This window comes from Arachis hypogaea, chromosome 16, assembly GCF_003086295.3.
Source record: "Arachis hypogaea cultivar Tifrunner chromosome 16, arahy.Tifrunner.gnm2.J5K5, whole genome shotgun sequence".
NCBI classification, from domain to species: Eukaryota; Viridiplantae; Streptophyta; class Magnoliopsida; order Fabales; family Fabaceae; genus Arachis; species Arachis hypogaea.
Window position 1 is genome coordinate 74,732,435 of NC_092051.1, and position 21,455 is coordinate 74,753,889.

Consider the following 21,455-nt stretch of genomic DNA (forward strand, 5'->3'; position numbering starts at 1 on the left):
TTTTCTTTTCTTTCTATTTTTTTCTTCTCTTTTTTTTCTTGTGATATCTACATATATTTTTTTCTTTCTTTTTATTTTCTCATTTTTTTTCTTTTTGCAATAAGGTATATACAAAAGTATCAATCCATATGGTTTTACATTTATTTAACACAGGAGCATGTACCCAATTCCTAATATTTACAACAAAAATACAAAACTACCCTTTTATTCACCCAATGTCCTGAGTTTTCCCACACTTGAATGATACTCACACTCACTAACCTAAGCTAATCAAAGATCCAAATTAAGGACATTTATTGTTTTTCGCTTTAAGACTTGTAATGTGCTAAATTAAAGAACGAGTGGGTTAATCGTAGGCTCAAATTGGCTAACAATGGATGATAAGAGGTAAGGCTATTTGGGTAAGTGAGCTAATAAAATGATGGCCTCAATCATATAAATGCATGAATACACAAAATAATGGACATAAAGAATCAAACAAATCAAAGATTACAATCATAGAAAGAGAATAATGCACACAAGAAGGGAAAATAAGTGGTTATAAGATGTAACCACACCATTAGGCTCAAATCTCACAAGCTTGTGTTCTTAGCTCAAAAACCATGTTCCAAAATAAATTCTTTCAAGCAAGCTTATCACAAAAATTTCAAATTGGTAGGGTGCCCTAAAACAATTTTCTTGGAAAAGAAATCACCACCCTAACCAAGTAGTTCTAAGAAAGAAGTGGTAAAAATATGTACAAATTCTAACTAACATGCAACCTATCATACAATGTAATAACAAATCTAACATAGAAAACTAAGAATTGGCGTTGAGAAAGGAATTGTTACCCACAGAGATCGGACGGACAACGTCCCCACACTTGAAGATTGCACCGTCCTCGGTGCATGTAAAGGAGAACAAGGTGGACGGGTTGCTACAATTGATGAGCTTCCTCAAAAGATTGTGCGGATGACTTGTTTGTTGCCCCATTTAAAAGCTTTTCTTTTTTCCTTCTTTCTTGGTGGCCAACCTAAAAAGGGAGAAAAAGAAAGAAAATCAAGCCTATAGCAAAGATATCAAAGCAAATAGAACATAAGCGGGGGCTAATGCCAAATAAAAGTAAGGTTCTCACTACATGTTAGCTACGCATGTAAGTGAGAAAGCAATATAGGCAAAGGGCATATCAACTAATACTTGATGCAAGAGTAAACTCAAAGCATGAAGAGCATATTAAGCATCAAGATCAAATAAGAATTGACACAAACAAGATTAGTGATAAGCATGAGAGCAATTGGTCCCATCCTAACTCAATGATAATGAGGCACAAGAACAAAGAATAATGAGTTAGGAAGGACTAAAGCACTAATCTTATGTGTAGAACAAACATTACAATTAATGCAACAAGTCACGAAGCACCAAAATAATGCAAGAAATTCTCAACAATTGAGTATAAAAATTTAACACCAGTATTAAAAAAAGGACTCAGAAAAAAAATGAAAACGGGCTATAAAAAAATTGAAATGCAAAGAATAGGAGTATACGAATGCAATAAACAAAAGAAAATGGAAGAGGGAAAAAAACTCTTTTTTCTTACCGGCGCGGACGCGTCATGCACGCGTTCGCATCGATGCGCAGATTGGCCGAAGGGCGCGTCCGCGCCAGGTGCGCGCATGCGTGGGCTAGGCTAGGCGCATACTGTCAGCCCAAGATTGGCCTAACTGATAAACCTCTATTTCATGGTTTATCTTGTGCTTATTTGAGTGGTTTTTATCAACTCTTTACCCACTTATTCATACTATTTGCATGGTTTTACATTTGCCTTCCTAATTATGTGCTTTGATTGAAAACATGCTTCTTTGGACTTATAATTTCTAATATTAATCCTCTCTTATCACCATTAGATGCCTTGATATGTGTGTTAAGTGATTTCAGAGATTACAGGGCAGGAATGGCTCAGAGGATGGAAAGGAAGCATGCAAAAATGGAAGGAATACAAGAAGTTGGAGAAATTGCTAAGCTATCCAGCCTTACCTCTTCTCACTCAAACGGCTATAACTTTAGCTACAGAGGTCCAAACGACGCGCTTTCAGTTGCGTTGGAAAGCTAACGTCCGGGGCTTCAATTTGATATATAATATGCCATGGTTTCCCTGATGCTAGGTGACGCGACCGCGTGCTCCATGCGGCCACGTCGCAGTGACGGAAATTCAGCACGTTTGAATTCGCAACCAGCGAATTCTGGGCTGTTTCTGACCCAGTTCTCGGCCCAGAAAATACAGATTAGAGGCTATAAAGTAGAGGGATTGCATCCATTCATAATCAGGCTCTCATATTCACAATTTTAGGAGTAGATGTAGTTTCTAGAGATAGAGGTTCTCTCCTCTCTCTTAGGATTAGGATTTAGGACTTCTCTTAGTTTTAGGAGTAACTCTCAATCCCAGGTTCTTTATTTTTATTTATTTTCCCAATTTAGTTTATGAACTGTTCCAGATTACTTGAATTAATGTTATTTGAGGTATTTCAGTTATTATTGCTTTCTTTTATTTACATGATTATTGCTTCCCATCTGAAGGCATTCTTATTCCAGTAGATTTACTTTTCCCCTTTTGGTTTTGGTTAAGAATTCAATAACTCAGGAGTTATCGAATTCAACAGCATAATTGATAATTGTTATCTTGCCAATTGAGTTGAACTTCAATAATCCCAATCTTTTCTTAGGAAATAAATAGGATTCGAAGATCAAACCAATTTGTCCCTTGACTTTCCTTTGGCTTAGTAAATGTCAACTAAGTGGAATTAAGATTCGACTTTCATTGTTATTGATAAGGATAACTCAGTCTGGACTTCCAATTTCTCATACCTTGCCAAGAGATTTTATTATTATTATTTAATTTACTTGTCATATAACATATTCCCTCCTTACTTCCAAAACCCCCAATTTACAATTTTCATAACCAATAATAAGAACATACTTCCCTGCAATTCCTTGAGAAGATGACCCGAGGTTTGAATACTCGGTTATCAATTTCAAAAGAGGTTTGTTACTTGTGACAACCAAAACGTTTGTATGAAAGGACTTTTGAAGGTTTAGAAACTATACTTGCAACGAGGATTTATCCACAAATTTCTAGACCACGCAAAAGTTCTCTCATAAAAATGGCGCCGTTGCCGGGGAATTGCAAACGTGTGCCTTATTATTGGTTATTGTAAATATTTGTTTTTTGCTTGTTTATTTGTTTTTATTTTTGTTTTTACTTTTTTTTCGTAAATTAAGAGGTTATTGGTTTTTATTTTAAAATTTTTATCTTATCTTATCTTATTTCAAAAAAATCAAATTTCAAAAATTCAAATTTAAAAATTTTCAAAATTCAAATTTAAAAATTTTCAAATTTCAAATTTCAAAAATTCAAATTTCAAAAATTTAAAATTCAAAATTTAATTTTCAAATTCAAAATTTAAATAACCTTTTAATTTAAATTTGCTTTTATTTTTGTTTTTAAATTTTCATTAACTAACTATGAGTTCTCACCCCTCTCGCTTCAAGTTTGATTCCAATGTTGTTGTTAGGAATGGAAACTATAATGAGAACAGGCATTAAGGTTGGAAGAATCAAAGATGGGAGGAGCCACAAGGATTTAATCAACCCTCATGGCAACAACCACCTCCAATGGACTATCAACAACCATTCTGTGATGCATATCAAGGCAATGGCTATGGTGAGTGCTCTTTTAACTATCAACAACCACCACCATACACCTATGAATCCCCTCCTCAACATAACTTTGGACCACCAAACTCACAAGCCCCTTTTCGCCATTCACCTCCATATGACCCTAACCCTCATCCACCATACCAACCACCTTATGAACCATATGAACCATATATGGAACCACCCCAATTCCAACCCAATTACTCCCAAGAACCACCACCTCCATATATACCATGTCAAGAATCAACAGAGCAACTCAAGGAAACATGTGCAAAACTTCAAGCAACCATTCACCAATTGAATCAAGCAATAAATCAATTAGCTTCCCGATGTTCGGACACTCAAGGAACCCCCATGGTTTCATGTGGACAATCTAATGAAGAACGCAGCATGAAGGAGATACTAGAAACTCCAATGGACAGTACAGAGCATGATTTTGTTCTGAAACAAGTGGAGGAAGCTATAATTATTAAAGAGGAAGAAGTGGTTGTAGACTTAGGAGATGCTGAACCTCCATGGGAAAGTCAGGTTATAGAACCTCCTTCCAAGGCGATTGAAATTGATGTTGAGGAGGGTATACAACCTCCAAAGCATATCATAGTTGAAGACTTGGAAGAGGTTGATCAGGAGATGGAGATTAAAGAAGAAGAAGCACAACCTCCCATGCCCTTGGAAAGCAATAAAGAGAGGATTGAATTAGAAGAAAGCTACCAAGAGGAAGAGGTTGAAATTAAAGAATCTTGCAAAGAGGTGGAAGTTGTCAAAAAGCACAAGGGAGTGGGGCTTGGAATCACCTTGCCAAAGTTATTGGAGACCCCTCCCCCTAAGTTGCCATCATCCTTCACAACATTCAAGTGGATAAAATTCATATCCCTTAGCTTTCTAATTCCAATTGAATATGGGCTACTGGAGATGGATGGTCAACTTAGGGCTCTTTGTGACATTAAGAGTAAGAGGAAGATGGTCAGTGGTAAGAATTGTCCTGTAAGGTTCATTATGGTTGGAAGCCTTAAGTTTAAACACAAAGGTTGGTGTAAAGCTCAATTCAATGGGTATAGGAAGCTGTTTGGTAGCTGCAGTGAGAATTCAAATTACTTATCACCCGGCTAGAAAAATACAGATCCCGACAAAGATGGGTGTAAAAGCAAGATTTGGGATCCTGGAATCTGCTCTGACATTTGTCACCCCGGGAGCCTAAGAATCTGTTTGAAGCTTCTTAAGGGATTTACATGCTTAGTTTGGGACCTCGGAGGTTACTGGAGATACAAATATTGGTGGAGATTCCTGGATGAGTTCAAACACAAACCACCATAACAGGGAGCTCACCAAATGTCCAACTTAAGGACTTTAACTAAAAGTGCTAGGTGGGAGACAACCCACCATGGTATAATCATTCCTTTCTCAATTTTAATTTTATTTCATTTTGTTTGTTTTTTATTTTATTTTATTCTATTTTTATTGAACCTGGAATTATTCATAACATCCATATCAGCACTGCATTTGCATCTGCATATTGCATATAAAAAAAAAATACGCACACGACGCGACCGCGTCGCTCACGCGTCCGCGTCACTAGTGCATTGGGGAGAAAAAGAATTGAACAGAGAGTCACGCGAAAGCGTAGCTGGAGGCGCGCCTTTAGCATCATTTGACCCCACGCGACCGCGTCACCCACGCGGCTGCTGCCATGTAAATCGACGTAAGCAAGGGTGTATGGCAGCAAGTTGAGCTGGAGTCGGGCTGGACACGTGCTGGAAGCCCAAGCCCTCCCACGTGAACGCGTACCCCACGCATCCGCGTCATATTGGAAATAAGGCCACTCACGCGATCGCATGCCCCACGCGACTGCGTCACCCAGATTTTTGGCAATATGCATTTAAACAGAGAGTTGCGCGAATGCGAGGCTGCACTCGCGCCATTCGCACAAATCAGGTCATGCGACGCGTCTGCGTCACCTGACCTTATCGCGCACCACGCGACCGCGTCACTCACGCGTCCGCGTCGCTTACGCCGCACAGCTTATCCGGATCAGCCAATTATCTTATTTCTCTTCCCCAATCCTAATTTCTTCTATCTTTTCTTCTTTCTTCTTTCTTTCTTACTCTTCTCATTCCTCTTATCTTTTATTTTATTTTATTTATTTGTATACTTTCATTCATTGTATTTTAATTTTGTGCATATTTTTATTTTCTTTTCTAAAATTATTGGTGTTCAAATGTTCTTATTCAACTGTTATATCTTTTCTGGTATTATCTTGGTGCTTATGACTTGTTTTATTCTGATTGGGTAACATTATTTAAATCAATGCTAATCTTTTAAGATACTTGTACTTCTCTTGCATTGATATGAACTTATCTTATCTTGCATTACCCACATTCTCCACTCCTTTGTTGCAAATTCTGCACCACTGGGATGCCATGGCTTCTATTGTTTTCTCACGTACATGTTGAAGCTTCCATGTAAATGAGACCCTTATCATTTGGCATTAACCCAACCATACTTCATTTATTTTCTTATTGGTTACCTTCCTTCCCTTTTTCTTTCAGGATGGCTACCAGGAAGCGAACCGGAAGACGTTTATATGGGGAGACAGACAAGTCCATCTGCACAATCTTTAGAGAAAAGCATCAGTTAGAACAACCCGTCCACCTGCACATCTTAGCATGCACCGAGGACGGTGCAATCTTTAAGTGTGGGGAGGTCGATACCGATCTCCATGGGTTAGTATTTTCTTCTCAACACCAATATTTTATTTTCTTTGTTAATTGCTGCATTTGCATATTTAATTGCATGTTTGTTTGATTTTATGCATTTAGTTACTACTTGGTTGAAGTAATATTTTCTTTTTCAAGAAATTTTTATAGTATTTCACTAATTTAAATTAGAAAATTTTGTGTAAAATTTGTTTGAAGTTGTATTTGGAACATGATTTTTGAGCTAAAGAATACACAACCTGTGAGATTTGAGCTTATTTATATGGTTACATTATTTAACCATAAATATTTTATTCTTGTGTGTTTACTTCTCTATAATTGTGATCTTAGCTTTGTTCCATTCAATATGTCCAATATTTAGTGTATTTACATGCTTGCATATGATTGAGGCTATTATTTGATTTTAGCTTACTTATCCCAAATAAGCCTACCCTTTAAATCACCCTTGTCAGCCACCTTGAGCTTTTTAATCCCCATTTATTCTGTATTTTATCACATCACTAGCCTTAAGCAGAAAAATAATTAAATATCTCAATTGAATCTTTGGTTAGCTTAAGATAGGGATTGTGTAACAATTAAGTGTGGGAAAACTGTGGAAACATGGGTTAATAAGGGAATGTATCATGTTTCTAATTTATTTGAATATTGGGAATTTGGGAACCTACTCATGAAAAACCAAAATAGAAAAATAATGGAGAATCCATGTGCATTGATAAGTTATGTTTGCTTTTATGATTCAAAAAAAAAGAGAAAAAAAGAAAAAAATATATATATATAATATAAATAAATAAGGGGACAAAATTACCCCAATATTAAGTTTAATAAAAGATCAATGCACATGTGATAAAAATTAAAGAAAATTTGGTACATGAGTATGGAAATTATACAAAAGTGGAAATTATGGGTAGCTAGGCATGAATTTAAAAGTATATAGAGTATATGTATATTAGGTGAGAGTTTAGGTTAATTAAAGATTCATATTATAGCTCACTTGGCCATACATATATCCTTACCTTTACCTCAGCCCCATTACAACCTTGAAAAGACCTCATGATGTTTGCATTGGTACATTAAATATTTGTTGATTGGTTAGATGAAGAACAAGGTTTAGAAAGCATGATTAGAGAAGAGTAGAGTGATTGACCCTAGACACTTGAGAGACTAGAGTGATATACACTACCAATAAGGGTTCAGTGCTTAATTCTATGTTCCCTGCTTTCATGAGCTATCTTCTTACAAGTTTACTTGTCTCTTATTGTAAAATTTGAATTAGTGAAATCTGATTTATGTTTGTCTTGGAGAACTTATTTTCTTTTAACCAAGTAGGTAGAAACATTTTTGTATGTAGTTGCATTCATATAGATAGGTTGCATTTCATACATTCTATCATTCCTCTTCACCTTTATAGTTTCTCTTGAGCTTAGCATGAGGACATGCTAGTGTTTAAGTGTGGGGAGGTTGATAAACCTCTATTTCATGGTTTATCTTGTGCTTATTTGAGTGGTTTTTATCAACTCTTTACCCACTTATTCATACTATTTGCATGGTTTTACATTTGCCTTCCTAATTATGTGCTTTGATTGAAAACATGCTTCTTTGGACTTATAATTTCTAATATTAATCCTCTCTTATCACCATTAGATGCCTTGATATGTGTGTTAAGTGATTTCAGAGATTACAGGGCAGGAATGGCTCAGAGGATGGAAAGGAAGCATGCAAAAATGGAAGGAATACAAGAAGTTGGAGAAATTGCTAAGCTGTCCAGCCTGACCTCTTCGCACTCAAACGGCTATAACTTTAGCTACAGAGGTCCAAACGACGCAGTTCTAGTTGCGTTGGAAAGCTAACATCCGGGGCTTCGATTTGATATATAATATCCCATAGTTGCCCTAATGCTAGGTGACGCGACCGCGTGCCCCATGCGGCCGCATCGCAGTGACGGAAATTCAGCATGTTTGAATTCGCAACCAGCGAATTCTGGGCTGTTTCTGACCCAGTTCTCGGCCCAGAAAATACAGATTAGAGGCTATAAAGTAGAGGGATTGCATCTATTCATAATCAGGCTCTCATATTCACAATTTTAGGAGTAGATGTAGTTTCTAGAGAGAGAGGTTCTCTCCTCTCTCTTAGGATTACGATTTAGGACTTCTCTTAGTTTTAGGAGTAACTCTCAATCCCAGGTTGTTTATTTTTATTTATTTTTCTAATTTAGTTTATGAACTGTTCCAGATTACTTGAATTAATGTTATTTGAGGTATTTCAGTTATTATTGCTTTCTTTTATTTACATGATTATTGCTTCCCATCTGAAGGCATTCTTATTCCAGTAGATTTACTTTTCCCCTTTTGGTTTTGGTTAAGAATTCAATAACTCAGGAGTTATCCAATTCAACAGCATAATTGATAATTGTTATCTTGCCAATTGAGTTGAACTTCAATAATCCCAATATTTTCTTAGGAAATAAATAGGATTCGAAGATCAAACCAATTTGTCCCTTGACTTTCCTTTGCCTTAGTAAAGGTCAACTAAGTGGAATTAAGATTCGACTTTCATTGTTATTGATAAGGATAACTAAGTCTGGACTTCCAATTTTTCATACCTTGCCAAGAAATTTTATTATTATTATTTTATTTTACTTGTCGTATAACATATTCCCTCCTTACTTCCAAAACCCCCAATTTACAATCTTCATAACCAATAATAAGAACACACTTCCCTGCAATTCCTTGAGAAGACGACCCGAGGTTTGAATACTCGGTTATCAATTTCAAAAGAGGTTTGTTACTTGTGACAACCAAAACGTTTGTTTGAAAGGACTTTTGAAGGTTTAGAAACTATACTTGCAACGAGGATTTATCCGCAAATTTCTAGACCACGCAAAAGTTCTCTCATCACTAACTCTCTGGAAAATGTACCAGGAGGGCAAGTGGCGCTATCGGCGCGCGCGCGCACAGCGTGCGTATGCGCACATTGTGCAATTAGCATCAAGGATGCGTACGCGCCAGGTGCGCCTACGCGGGTTGGTTTATGCCTTAGGCCCAATATTCGCACAGTGCAGGCCTAACTCTCGGGTTTTTGGCTGGGTCGAAAATGCTTGGGTTGCGCGTACGTGCCAGGTACGCGCACGCGTGGGTTGATTCTCTGTTTTTCAAAATTTTTCCAATTTCTTGCACCAAACCAAGCCTTCCAAACCTCCAAATAGCTACCAAAACACCCTAAAACCTTATTTAACATATTATACTACCAAATATACTCAACTAACTAATCAAAACATGAAATTAAAATACTTTTACCAATATGTACAAAAGGAAAAAATGAAAAGAATTTTCCATGGTGGGGTGTCTCCCACCTAGCACTTTTGTTTATTGTCCTTAAGTTGGACTTATGGGGAGCTCCTTTCAAGGTGGCTTGTGCTTGAATCCATCCTTGAACATCCACCAATGCTTGAATCTCCAATAAGATCTATTCTTCAAAAATAATAATTCCAAGCCTTGATAGAGTTCTTCACAAACCATGGGCTCCCAAAGTTGATTCTCCTTTTGCGATCCGGGATCCCACACTTTGTTTTGACACCCATCTTCTAATTGATCCTCATGAGTCCAATTGGGTGGCATGAACTTAGAATTCTCAATAAAGTGACCAAACATGCTCCTAGACCTAAGCGATTTAGCTCTATACCAACCTTTGCTATTAAGCTTTGAACATGTCACCATAATGAGCCTTGCTTTACAATGCCAACCACTAACCATCTCCCTCTTGCTCTTGAATCCACAAATATTTCTAGGTTGACCATCCATCTCAAGCAAACCATATTCAAGGGGAATAATAAAGCTTATGTATAAGGAATTTACCCACTTGAATGAAAGAATGGATGGTAATGGCTTGGGAAGAGGTATCTCCAATGTCCTTGCAAGCTCTACTCCCTTATGTTCTTCCTTAATCACTTCCACCTCTTGACAAACTTCTTCACTTTCGATTGTTTGTTCATCAATGTCATCTAACTCTTCTCCCTCACTCAAATCATAAATGGGAGGTTGAGAGAAGTCTACCTCCATATTGCTTTCCATCTCATTGGAAGAGGGTTCTTCAAACTCAAAGGATTCACCACCAAAAAGTTTGGATGCATGATCTTTATCTCCAAGGGAACTTGATTCTTGCTTCATTCCCTCCAAGTTTTCATTCAAAAATTGTTGTGGAGGTTGTGCACATTCCTCCTCAACATCAAATTCAATCTTCTTGGAGAGGTATTCTTCAACTCTAGGTTCCCAAGGGGGTTCCGCATCTCCTAAGTCTTCAACCACTTCTTCTTCTTTTTCAATGATCATAGGCTCCTCCAATTGTTCTAACACAAAGTGGCATTCCTCATTCTCCACCGGAGTTTCCAATCTCTCCTTCATGCTATGCTTTTCAAATGATTCTCCACATGTGACCATGAGAGTGCTTTGAGTGCTCAAATATTGGGAGGCTAAAATGCTTACTACCTTGGTCAAGGTAGCCACAAATTCTAGTGTCTCCCTTTGCATTTCTCCTTGCCCTTGAAGTATAAGGCTAAGGGTTTCATCAATTGAGGATTAAGGTGGATAAGAAGGTTCATTGTCTTGGAGAAAGGGTTCATAATAGGAAGGTGGTTCTTCTTGGTAAGGGTATGGTGGTATATTGAGGTGGTTCTTGGGAGTAGTGATCATGGAATGGTGGTTCCATGTATGGCTCATATGGTTCAAAAGGTGGTTGGTAGGATGGTGATGAATCCAATTCACACCCCATTCAAAAATTGGTGAATTAGTTTTTTTGGCAAGCGCACCAAAATTATCGTCAAGTAATAACCCACAGTAGAGTGGGATCGTATCCACAGAGATTGGCGAATTCAAGCAGTTTTAATTAATTAATGAATTAGTCAAGCAGATCAATAAGATTGTGAAGTGCAGAATTGTAAATGACATAAATGTAAATGGCTAGAATATAGAGAAAAGCAATAAAATGCAGAAATGGAAATGGCAGAATGTAAAGTGCAGAATCATAATTGACTTGAATGTAAATGAGATTGGGGAATTGCTGAATGTAAAATTAAGCTATAAAGAAAGGGATAGATAATAACGGGGAAATTCATTGAAATCAGGAGATGTTGTCTCTTTGGATCAAATCTAGCTTATATCCTCTTCAATCATGCAACTCATTGACCTCTTGGCAATCATGATTAATTGAGCCCCAATCCCTTGGTGACTCAATCTCTCAGATCTTGATCAATAGCCAATTCCTTGGTCTAATTGCTCATGAAGAGAAAAATGCTTGGTCCTTGATTATACCACACACCATCATAGGTCGAAGTAGAGGGAGGATTATATGTCACATATCCAAACACCAAAACCCAGATTCTACTCAAGTGTGAAAAGGGATTTCAAGCATGGTTTCATGTTTCCTTTCCCAAGGTTCCAATGAAACCCAATTGCATTCAATCTCTTTTCCATGATAATTGAACACTAAGCATTAAGAATGAAATTCCTTCTAGCAAATCAAAGAGAAGATGAAGAAAAGAAGAATTTCACTATTATCAATCCATCAAGTACAACAGAGCTCCCTCTCTCAATGAGAGGGAAGTTAGCTACTCATAGCTCAAGGAAAAGTACTCAAAAGTGAAGTGTAAAAGTGGATCTAAAACTAACTGCTCAACCCCTTCTTTAGTACTCTTTGGGGGTATTTATACTACTCCTAGTAAAATAAAAGAATTACAAAAGTGAAAAAGGAAAATTACATTTTGAAGGGAAAAGAAGCTCAATAAGTGTGACCCCCCAGCTGGCGTGTGATTGGCACTCTAGTGGCGTGTCACGTGCTCTTCAATTTTAGCTTGGCGTGCCACGCCCAGCCCTTCAAGTGGCACGCTCGTCTTCACTAACAACCTTGGCGTGCCACGCCTTCAAGCTCAAGTGGCACGCCCTAGTCTTTTTTCACTTCTCTTTGCCTCTGGAAACCTGAACTAGCGTGGCACGCCAGGGTCTGGCGTGCCACGCCCTTGCTCTATGCTTGGCTAAGCTTCTCTGGAAAGTTAAACTAGCGTAGCACGCTGGTGCACGAAATTGTGATCCTTGATAATGGCTCCAAAAAACTTGGTGCTCTAATCTTAAATCATAATTTGTCACAACTTCGATACAACTAACCAGCAACTGCACTGGGTCGTCCAAGTAATAAAACCTTACATGAGTAAAGGTCGATCCCACGGAGATTGTTGGTATGAAGCAAGCTATGGTCATCTTGTAAATCTCATTCAGGCGGATATCAAATGGTTATGGAGTTTTCGAATAATAATAATAAATAAACAGAAAATAAAGATAGAAATACTTATGTAATTCATTGGTGAGAATTTCAGATAAGTGTATAGAGATGCTTTCGTTCCTCTGAACCTCTGCTTTCCTGCTGTCTTCATCCAATCCTTCCTACTCCTTTCCATGGCAAGCTTTATATAGGGCATCACCGTTGTCAATGGCTACATCCCATCCTCTCTGTGAAAAAAGTCCAAATGCTCTGTCACGGCATGGCTAATCATCTGGAGGTTCTCGATCATACTGGAATAGGGTTCACCCTCCTTTTGCGTCTGTCACTACGCCCAGCACTCGCGTGTTTGAAGTTCGTCACAGCCATCCCTTCCCAGATCCTACTCGGAATACCAAAGACAAGGTTTAGACTTTCCGGATCTCAGGAATGGCCATCCATGGGTTCTAACTTATACCACGAAGATTCTAATATCTCGGACTCGGTCCTCTGTATTAGATATCTAAGAGATACTCATTCCAGCTTGTTTGCATGTAGAACGGAAGTGTTTGTCTGGCACGCGTTGATAAGTGAGACTGATGATGAGCGTCACATAATCATCACATTCATCATGTTCTTGGGTGCGAATGGATATCTTAGAAGCGGAATAAGTTGAATTGAATATAAAACAGTAGTACTTTGCATTAAATCATGAGGAACAGCAGAGCTCCACACCTTAATCTATGGAGTGCAGAAACTCTACCGTTGAAAATACATAAGTGATAATGGAGTTCATTGGTCTCAGCCCCAGAGGGGAACTGGAGTAACCAAGACTTTAAATGATCCGAAGATGTCTAATACAATAGTAAAAAGTCCTATTTATACTAAACTAGTTACTAGGGTTTACAGAAGTAAGTAATTGATGCATAAATCCACTTCCGGGGCCCACTTGGTGTATGCTTGGGCTGAGCTTGAAGTTTACACGTGCAGAGGCTTCTTTTGGAGTTGAACGCCAAGTTGTAACATGTTTTTGGCGTTCAACTCTGGTTTGTGACGTGTTTCTGGCGTTTAACTCCAGACTGCAGCGTAGAACTAGCGTTCAACGCCCTTTTGCGTCATCTAAACTTGGGCAAAGTATGGACTATTATATATTGCTGGAAATCCCTGGATGTCTACTTTCCAACGCCGTTGAGAGCGCGCCATTTGGAGTTCTGTAGCTCCAGAAAATCTACTTTGAGTGTAGGGAGGTCAGAATCCAACAGCATCAGCAGTCCTTCTTCAACTTCTGAATCTGATTTTTGCTCAAGTCCCTCAATTTCAGCCAGAAAATACTTGAAATCACAGAAAAACAGACAAACTCATAGTAAAGTCCAGAAATGTGAATTTAACATAAAAACTAAATAAAAACATCCCTAAAAGTAACTAGATCCTACTAAAAACATACTAAAAACAATGCCAAAAAGCGTATAAATTATCCGCTCATCACAACACCAAACTTAAATTGTTGCTTGTCCCCAAGCAACCGAAAATCAAATAGGATAAAAAGAAGAGAATATACTTTAAATTCCAAACTATCAATGAAACATAACTCCAATCAGATGAGCGGGACTTGTAGCTTTTTGCCTCTTGAATAGTTTTGGCATCTCACTTTATCCATTGAAGTTCAGAATGATTGGCATCTATAGGAACTTAGAATTCAGATAGTGTTATTGATTCTCCTAGTTCAGTATGTTGATTCTTGAACACAGCTACTTTATGAGTCTTGGCCGTGGCCCTAAGCACTTTGTTTTCCAGTTTTACCACCGGATATATAAATGCCACAGACACATAATTGGGTGAACCTTTTTAGATTGTGACTCAGCTTTGCTAAAGTCTCCAATTAGAGGTGTCCAGGGTTCTTAAGCACACTCTTCTTTTTCTTTGGACCTTGACTTTAACCGCTCAGTCTCAAGTTTTCACTTGACACCTTCACGCCACAAGCACATGGTTAGGGACAGCTTGGTTTAGCTGCTTAGGCCAGGATTTTATTCCTTTAGGCCCTCCTATCCACTGATGCTCAAAGCCTTGAGATCCGTTTTATTACCCTTGCCTTTTGGTTTTAAGGGTTATTGGCTTTTTGCTCTTGCCTTTTGGTTTTAAGAGCTTTTGACTTTTTCTGCTTGCTTTTTTTTCTCTTTTTTTTTTCTTTTTTTTCGCTATTTTTCTTTTCTTTTTTTTTTTCGCAAGCTTTTCTCTATTCACTGCTTTTTCTTGCTTCAAGAATCATTTTTATGATTTTTCAGATTATCAAATAACATGTCTCCTTGTCATCATTCTTTCAAGAGCCAACATATTTAACATTCATAAACAACAACTTCAAAAGACATATGCACTGTTCAAGCATTCATTCAGAAAACAAAAAGTATTGTCACCACATCAATATAATTAAACTAAGTTCAAGGATAAATTCGAAACTCATGTACTTCTTGTTCTTTTGAATTAAAAACATTTTTCATTTAAGAGAGGTGATGGATTCATAGGACATTCATAACTTTAAGACAAAGTTACTAAATACTAATGATCATGTAATAAGACACTAACATAGATAAGCACTTAACATAAAGAAAACGAAAAACAGAAAATTTGAGAACAAGGAATGAGTCCACCTTAGTGATGGTGGCGTTTCCTTCTCGAGGAACCAATGATGTCCTTGAGCTCTTCTATGTCTCTTCCTTGTCTTTGTTGCTCCTCCCTCATTGCTCTTTGATCTTCTCTAATTTCATGAAGGATGATGGAGTGCTCTTGATGTTCCACCCTTAATTGTCCCATGTTGGAGCTTAATTCTCCTAGGGAGGTGTTGATTTGCTCCCAAAAATTCTGTGGAGGAAAGTGCATCCCTTGAGGCATCTCAGGGATTTCTTGGTGATGAGCTTCTTCATGCATCTCTTGAGATCTATGAATAGGCTCTCTTGTTTGCTCCATCCTTTTCCTAGTGATGGGCTTATCCTTATCAATGAGGATATCTCCCTCTATGTCAATCTCAGCCGAGTTGCATAGATGGCAAATGAGGTGAGGAAAAGCTAACCTTGCCATAGTGGAGGACTTGTCAGCCACCTTGTAGAGTTCTTGAGGTATAATCTCGTGAACCTCCACCTCTTCTCCAATCATGATGCTATGGATCATGATGGCCCGGTCTATAGTAACTTTAGACCGGTTGCTAGTGGGAATGATTGAGCGTTGAATGAACTCCAACCATCCTCTAGCTATAGGCTTAAGGTCCAGTCTTCTCAGTTGAACCGGTTTGCCTTTTGAGTCAATCTTCCACTGAGCTCCTTCCACACATATGTCCATGAGGACTTGGTCTAACCTTTGATCAAAGTTGACTCTCCTTGTGTAGGGGCGTGCGTTCTCTTCCATCATTGGCAAGTTGAACGCCAACCTCACATTTTCCGGACTAAAATCTAAGTAATTCCCCCGAACCATGGTGAGATTATTCTTTGGGTTCGGGTTCTTACTTTGATCATGGTTCCTAGTGATCCATACATTAGCATAGAACTCTTGAACCATTAGAACTCCGACTTGTTGGATGGGGTTTGTTAGAACTTCCCAACCTCTTCTTTGGATCTCATGTTGGATCTCCAGATACTCATTTTTCTTGAGTTTGAAAGGGACCTCGGGGATCACCTTCTTCTTAGCCACAACATCATAGAAGTGGTCTTGATGGGCTTTGGAGATGAATCTTTCCATCTCCCATGACTCGGAGGTGGAAGCTTTTGTCTTTCCTTTCCCTTTTCTAGAGGATTCTCCGGTCTTAGGTGCCATCAATGGTAATGGAAAAACAAAAAGCTTATGCTTTTACCACACCAAACTTAGAATATTGCTCGTCCTCGAGCAAGAGAAGAAAGAAGAGATGAAGAAGAAGAAAAAATAGAGGAGAGGGATAGAGGTTAGTGGTTCGGCCAAGAAGGGGAGGAGAGGGTTGTGTTGTGTGAAAATGAAGAAGAATGGAGGGGTTTATATAGTGGAGGGAGAGGGGTTAGGTTCGGCCATTTAGGGTGGGTTTAGGTGGGAAAGTGATTTTGAATTTTGAAGGTAGGTGGGGTTTATGAGGTAGGTTTATGGGGAAGAGTGGATGGATGTGAGTGGTGAAGGGGTATTAGGGAAGAGAGCTTGATGTGATTGGTGAAGGATTTTGGGGAAAGGTGTTTATTGGGAAGAGAGGATGAACATTGAGAAGAGGGAAGAGTATGAGTGGAGGTAGGTGGGGATCCTGCGGGGTCCACAGATGCTGAGATGATTCTGTGGGGTCTACAGATCCTGAGGTGTCAAGGATTTACATCCCTGCACCAATTAGGCATGTAAAATGCCTTTGCATGCAATTTTGGCGTTTAAACGCCGAATTGATGCTTGTCTGGGCGTTCAGCGCCCAGATGCAGCATGTTTCTGGCGTTGAACGCCAGTTCTATGCTTGTTTCTGGCGTTCAGCGCCAGCTTTCCTCAGTGTGCATTCCTGGTGTCTGAACGCCAGGATGCTGCTTGTTTTGGGCGTTCAACGCCAGATCCATGCTCTATTCTGGCGTTGAACGCCAGCCAGATGCTCCTTACTGGCGTTTAAACGCCAGTAAGCCCTTCCTCTAGGGTGTGATTTTTCTTCTGCTATTTTTGATTCTATTTTTGATTTTTCTATTTATTTTGTGACTCCACATGATCATGAACCTAATAAAACATGAAAGAACAATAAAATAAAAATAAAATTAGATAAATAAAAATTGGGTTGCCTCCCAACAAGCGCTTCTTTAATGTCAATAGCTTGACATTGGGCTCTCATGGAGCCACACAGGTGATCAGGTCAATTTTATAGACTCCCAACACCAGACTTAGAGTTTGGATATGGGAGTTCACCACCAAACTTAGAGTTTGGCTGAGGCCTCCCAACACCAAACTTAGAGTTTGACTGTGGAGGCTTTAGTTGACTCTGTACTGAGAGAAGCTTACTGTGCCTCTTTTCTATATTTACAGAAGGATGTCCTTGAGTTTTAAACACAAGGGAGTCCTCATTCAATTGAAGGACTAGTTCACCTCTGTCAACATCAATCACAGCTCTTGCTGTGGCTAGGAAGGGTCTTCCAAGGATGATGGATTCATCCTCATCCTTCCCAGTATCTAGGATTATAAAATCAGCAGGGATGTAAAGGCCTTCAACCTTTACTAATATGTCCTCTACTTGTCCATAAGCCTGTTTTCTGGAATTGTTTGCCATCTCTAATGAGATTTTAGCAGCTTGTACCTCAAAGATTCCCAATTTCTCCATTACAGAGAGTGGCATGAGGTTTATTCCTGATCCAAGGTCACATAGAGCATTCTCAAAGGTCATGGTGCCTATGGTACAAGGTATTAGAAACTTTCCAGGATCCTGTTTCTTCTGAGGCAATCTCAGTTGATCCAATGCATTTAGTTCATTGGTGAATAGGGGAGGTTCATCTCCCCAAGTCTCTTTGCCAAATAAATTGGCATTCTGCTTCATGATTGCACCAAGGAACTTGGCAACTTGCTCTTCAGTAACATCCTCATTCTCTTCTGAAGAAGAATACTCATCAGAGCTCATAAAAGGCGTAAGGAGGTTTAATGGAATCTCTATGGTATATAGATGAGCCTTAGAGTCCTTTGGTTCCTCAAAGGAAAACTCCTTGTTGATCACTGGACGTCCCAGGAGGTCTTCCTCTTTGGGATTCACGTCCTCTCCTTCCTTCTTGGATTCGACCATGATGGTTATATCAATGGCCTTGCACTCTCCTTTTGGATTTTCTTCTGTATTACTTGGGAAAGCACTAGGAGGGGTTTCGGTGATCTTCTTACTCAGCTGGCCCACTTGTGCCTCCAAATTTCTAATGGAGGACCTTATTTCATTCATGAAACTCAGAGTGGCCATAGATAGATCAGAGACTAAGTTTGCTAAATTAGAGGTATTTTGTTCAGAGTTCTTTGTCTGTTACTGAGTGGATGATGGAAAAGACTTGCTATTGCTAAACCTGTTTCTTCCACCATTATTAAAGCCTTGTTGAGGCTTTTGTTCTATCCTTCCATGAGAGATTTGGGTGATTTCTCCATGAGGGATTATAAGTGTTTCCATAAGGTTCACCCATGTAATTCTCCTCTGCTATTGTAGGGTTCTCAGGATCATAAGCTTCTTCTTCAGAAGATGCCTCTTGAGTATTGTTGGATGCAGCTTGCATTCCCTTCAGACTCTGAGAAATCATATTGACTTGCTGAATCAATATTTTATTCTGAGCCAATATGGCATTCAGAGTATCAATTTCAAGAACTCCCTTCTTCTGAGGTGTCCCATTACTCACAGGATTCCTCTCAGAAGTGTACATGAACTGGTTATTAGCAACCATGTCAATGAGTTCTTGAGCTTCTGCAGGCATTTTCTTTAGGTGAATGGATCCACCTGCAGAAGTATCCAATGACATCTTAGCTAATTCAGACAGACCATCAGAGAATATATCCAGGATGGTCCATTCTGAAAGCATGTCAGAAGGACACTTTTTGGTCAGTTGCTTGTATCTCTCCCAAGCTTCATAGAGGGATTCACCTTCTTTCTGTCTGAAGGTTTGAACATCCACTCTAAGCTTACTCAGTTTTTGAGGAGGAAAGAACTTGGCTAAGAAAGCCTTGACCAGCTTATCCCAAGAGTTCAGGCTATCCTTAGGTTGAGAGTCCAACCATATCCTAGCTCTGTCTCTTACAGCAAATGGGAAAAGCATGAGCTTGTAGACTTCAGGATCTACTCCATTAGTCTTAATAGTGTCACATATCTGCAAGAATTCAGTTAAGAACTGAAAGGGATCTTCAGATGGAAGTCCATGAAACTTGCAGTTTTGTTGCATCAGAGAAACTAATTGAGGTTTAAGCTCAAAATTGTTTGCTCCAATGGTAGGGATGGAGATGCTTCTTCCATGTAAATTGGAATTAGGTGCAGTAAAGTCACCAAGCATCCTCCTTGCATTATTATTATTTTCGGCTGCCATATCCTCTTCTTGTTCGAAAATTCTTGTAAGGTTGTCTCTGGATTGTTGTATTTTAGCTTCTCTTAGTTTCCTTTTCAGAGTCCTTTCAGGTTCAGGATCTGCTTCAACAAGAATGTTCTTGTCCTTGCTCCTGCTCATATGACAAAGAAGGGAATAACAAAGAAAATATGGAATCCTCTATGTCACAGTATAGAGATTCCTTTGTGTGAGTAGAAGAAGAAAAGAATGTAATGTAAAGAAAGAGAAGGGAGGAGAATCCAAACACAAGGGTGAGGGGAGCAGAGATATGAGATGAGGAGAAGTGTTAGTAAATAAATAAATAAATAGAAGAAGATGAGGGAGAGGGAATTTCGAAAATTAATTTTGAAAAAGTGTTAATGATTTTCGAAAATTAAGATAAAATTAAAATTAAAATTAAAAATTGAAACAATTAATTAATTAAAAAGATTTTTTGAAAAAGAGGGAGGTATTTTCGAAAATTAGAGAGGGATAGTTAGTTAGGTAGTTTTGACAGAGATAAGAAACAAACAAAAAGTTAATTAGTTAGTTGAAACAAATTTTGAAAATCAATTTTTAAAAGATAAGAAAATAAATAAGAAAAATGAAAAAGATTTTATTTTTGAAAAAGATTTTGAAAAAGATAAGATTTTTAAATTGAAAATTTGATTTGACTCATAAGAAACAATTGAATTTTAAAAATTTTTGAAAAAGTCAATCCAAATTTTCGAAATTTATGAGAGAAAAAAGGAAAGATATTTTTTTATTTTTGAATTTTTAAAGATGAGAGAGAAAAACATGAAAAATGATGCAATGCATGAAAATTTTGGATCTAAACATGTGATGCATGCAAGAACATTATGAATGTCAAGATGAACACCAAGAACACTATGAATGTCAAGATGAACATCAAGAACTTATTTTTGAAAAAAATTTTCAAGAAAAGAAAACATGCAAGACACCAAACTTAGAAATTTTTCATGTATAGACACTATGAATGCAAGAATGCATATGAAAAACAACATAAGACACAAAACAAGAAAATATGAAGATCAAACAAGAAGACTGGCCAAGAACAACTTGAAGATCATTAAGAACACTATGAATGCATGAATTTTCGAAAAAATGCATAAAGAATTTTTAGAAAAAATGCAATTGATACCAAACTTAAAAATTGACTCAAGACTCAAACAAACAACATAAAATTTTTTTGATTTTTATGATTTTATAAATTTTTTTTATTTTTTTCGAAAATTAATGTGAAAAATAAAAATAAAGATTCCAAAATTTTTAATATGAATTCCAGAAATCTTGCACTCTTAGTCTAAAGCTCCAATCTGAGGGTTAGACATGGCTTAATAGCAAGCCAAGCTTTAGAAAAAATGGATCCTCTCCATTTTTTTTGTCACTGGAGAGAATAAAGTGTAATCTCCCACCTTTAATTTTACAAATGGGACCAGAAATAAATAAGAGAGAGAATGCAATGAAGGGTGAGATCTTCCACTGGATACCATCCAGTTTTTTTCCACTGGAGAGGATCCAATCCCAGCTTTAGAAGATACAAATGAGTCATACAATAACAAATTTGATTAGCAACAACTAGCTTGCTCTTGTAATGATGACTTGGGAGCCTCAGTCCAAATGAATTTAGACGTGGCTCTACAGCCAGCCAGGCTTCTACATGCTTCATGAAACACTAGAATTCATTCTTAAAAATTCTGAAGAAAAATATATATATATATATTTTTTGAAAATTAATTGGGAAAAATAAAAAGAAGAAAATATTTTTGAAAAATTTTTG

At 37.9% G+C, this 21,455-nt stretch overlaps 1 non-coding gene across 1 annotated transcript; it reads left to right on the forward strand.

The window, feature by feature from the left end:
- The first annotated feature begins 19,153 nt into the window (after positions 1 to 19,153).
- On the forward strand, positions 19,154 to 19,261 carry LOC112760832 (small nucleolar RNA R71). The gene has a single exon (XR_003181252.1). It is a non-coding gene; the product is annotated as a small nucleolar RNA R71 (small nucleolar RNA).
- The last annotated feature ends 2,194 nt before the right edge of the window (positions 19,262 to 21,455 follow it).